General features: G+C 37.7%; 1 long non-coding RNA gene across 1 annotated transcript in view; it reads right to left on the minus strand.

The window, feature by feature from the left end:
* Positions 1 to 557: 557 nt before the first annotated feature.
* LOC112138932 overlaps positions 558 to 2,986 on the minus strand; it is a 4,423-nt gene continuing 1,994 nt past the window's right edge. The window contains exons 2-3 of the long non-coding RNA XR_002917873.2: positions 1,358 to 1,644; positions 558 to 770 (exon numbers count right to left, since the gene is read on the minus strand). This is a non-coding gene — a long non-coding RNA (uncharacterized LOC112138932). The remainder of the gene's footprint in view (positions 771 to 1,357; positions 1,645 to 2,986) is intronic.

The raw sequence follows: 2,986 nt of genomic DNA on the forward strand, positions 1-2,986 counted from the left end.
CGAAAGAGTCTTTTTCCATCCATGCTTTACATGTGTTATGGGTGATCTGTTTCATGCATCTAAGATATTGACAGATTCTAGTGTCATGTGCTGGATTTATCGATGCAGTGACCCCTGTGATTTGGCTGCCTGCTTATTATAAATCTGTCCAATAAGAATATGATTTTAGAGACTTTTTTGTTTGTTTGGTTTTTGTTTTGTTTTTTTGTCCAAAATGTACTTTTAGAACAAAGAAGTGCTTCTTTTGGGATAATGTGTGCAATGTCAAAGGGATGTGCTTACAAAACCCTTTTCACGATGACGTCAGACAAAATGGCAACAGGACCCGAAATGTGAATCGTCACTTCCAGTGTTGGGGTTCAGAACGGCAAAGCTTACAGCTGAACGCTGTTTAACATAATTTTATGTAAATAATAAAAGGTAAACTTACCAATTTCAACAGATAATTGTACAGTATTTATTTTATAAATGTCCTGCTGAACTTTATTCGCAAATCTAATTTCAAATTTGAATAATCATTCAAACTTGGAGGTTATATTGAAAATATCGACTGTGAAAGAGGTGTTGGCGAATAAGCTCCAAACTTGTGACCTCAGAGGACTGTAACTTATGTGCTGATTTAAATTCTCAATCTCCTCAGGTTGTCCGGCCAGAACAAATGATGAGACGTTGGATCACATTCATGCCACTCATTTATTGAAGTTCCAGAGTTCCATATTAGTTATGGTAGTTATGAGTCATGATGAGTCATGTAGCTTTAGTCATGGTTTCTATTGAACAGAAACAAAATATAAATGATCAGTATGATAACAAATGAGTATAAATGTTCACAGAACAAACATACATGTAAACTTAATTGAAGCCTGCTGTTTCCTCGTCTAAACGTCAGAATTACGAGGGTCCCTGAACGCACCATAATGTGCAACGGAGAACGTGGCTTGCAGCTGCGGCACGACCACTCGACATGAAACACCGACGGATTAAGTAAAGAAAACATGAAATACGGCATACAGAAGCCCGAAAATAAATATAATCTTGTAAAACATAATTCCACAAAGTTTCAATCATTTCCTAAGAATATTAACTTTACTGGATTCAAAATTGTAAAGAGAAAAGAGNACGTGGCTTGCAGCTGCGGCACGACCACTCGACATGAAACACCGATGGATTAAGTAAAGAAAACATGAAATACGGCATACACAATCCCGAAAATAAATATAATCATGTAAAAACATAATTCCACACAGTTTTAATCGTTTCCAAAGAATATTAACTTTACTGGATTCAAAATTGTAAAGAGAAAAGAGCACACATCCATAGAATAACTAAATCAACAACTTAAAATGGGTAAACTTACATTCTCATGGACGCATGACTATGAAATGAGATAAAAAGGTTGGAAAGGCAAAACCCCGGATGGGGACACAGCTTGCGTCTTCGACGAAGGCTGACTGACGACGGAAAGGAACAGGTGTCGTTCTGGTAAAGGTGATTGGTTAATAGGTGGGGTCCATGGACCCCTCCCATGAGAAACAATATTATGGGATGTCAGATGAACTATTATGGGATGGCGTGGCATTCAAGGTCCTCAGGAAAAATCAAATAATGAACAAAAACTGATTTAAAACTACTATAAACATGAACCTTGTTAACACCCAAGATACTCGCTCAACATCATCCATGTGTTCAACGAATGAATTCCAGAATAACTTTGGCGGTTGCTCCTCCCACACGCTGCAGGGCGTGGCTAGAAGTAGTAAATTTGACCCGCCTGCTGCGTCCGGTGTGAATGTACAATTACACATTTAGAAACTATTATTATAAATAGTAACTGGTGGCTTATTGATAAACACAATAAATCCATTTGATTTCACTGTCCACTTTCAATGACCGTTATTCATTTATAACCATTTATAATCCACACCAAAACATCTAGTTTCACAACTTATCTTTCCTTTTCCGTGTCCATCAAAGACCATTTCCTCATTTTTACATTTAAAATGATGCGTTGTCTGTATTGACTCCCAAAGCCAAAGGATTAAATGTGTGCAGTTCATGCAGGATCTATGTGAAAATGTCCAACAAAACCAGAAACACAAAACCATTGAGACAGAATAAGTTTATTTTTTAAAGATTTTTTTATTTTCTTTCACATGAACATTCAAATGTTTTGGTTTAGATTAATTAGTGTATTTTATCAAGCTGACTGCGTTGATTATTCACACAGAGTGAGATTGTTTGTGCTGCGACATCCTGCTGTTCATTAATTATCCGTAGGAAGAGTTGACTGTTCAGAGGTGTCTCACATGTTGTTTTAATTATTCTACATCACTTTTGACAAAATACTAACTGGCCGGGGTGTTGAGAGCCGCTCGTGGAAGCGATAGGAAGTATTATCTTCAAATTGGTGCCGTTTGATTGGTTTGAAGCATTTTAAACAGCAGATTTGTTCAGTAGGGAAACATTTGTTATTTTAAAGTTTAGGTTTCTATAGCGTCACCTTAACTACCCAAAACATCACAGGATGTCCAGTTTCTTGGGAAAATAAGATTGTCGTCTTCTATTTTCAGATTCAGTCTGTCCCTATTATCAGACCGGCCCGACGCCATCAGCACCAGCGTCCGTCCGTGCGACTTGAAGAGCATCTTGTTATTATTGTTTGGAGCCACCGGCTCCTATTCAAGGCACACTTCTCCATATTACTGTTCACACCGTTCATTTGTGTCTGCGGCTGACATGTTGGGAGAATCTGTGGAGCCAAATGAGCTCAGCTTTGTTTATCGTTTTACACGGCTCTCTACAAAAACGCCATGGAAACACAGAGTCTAGATCGGGGGGTCAAAGTCAGTCGCACAAGGGGCCAAAATCCAAAACACATCGTAGGTCGAGGGATGAGCAGGATAAACATTTATTAAACACTATAAAACTATATTTTTAAAACTTTAAAACCGTAACTTTTTACCATAATTATGAACTAGATATATAG

Source organism: Oryzias melastigma, unplaced genomic scaffold (genome assembly GCF_002922805.2).
Source record: "Oryzias melastigma strain HK-1 unplaced genomic scaffold, ASM292280v2 sc01144, whole genome shotgun sequence".
Taxonomy (NCBI): Eukaryota; Metazoa; Chordata; class Actinopteri; order Beloniformes; family Adrianichthyidae; genus Oryzias; species Oryzias melastigma.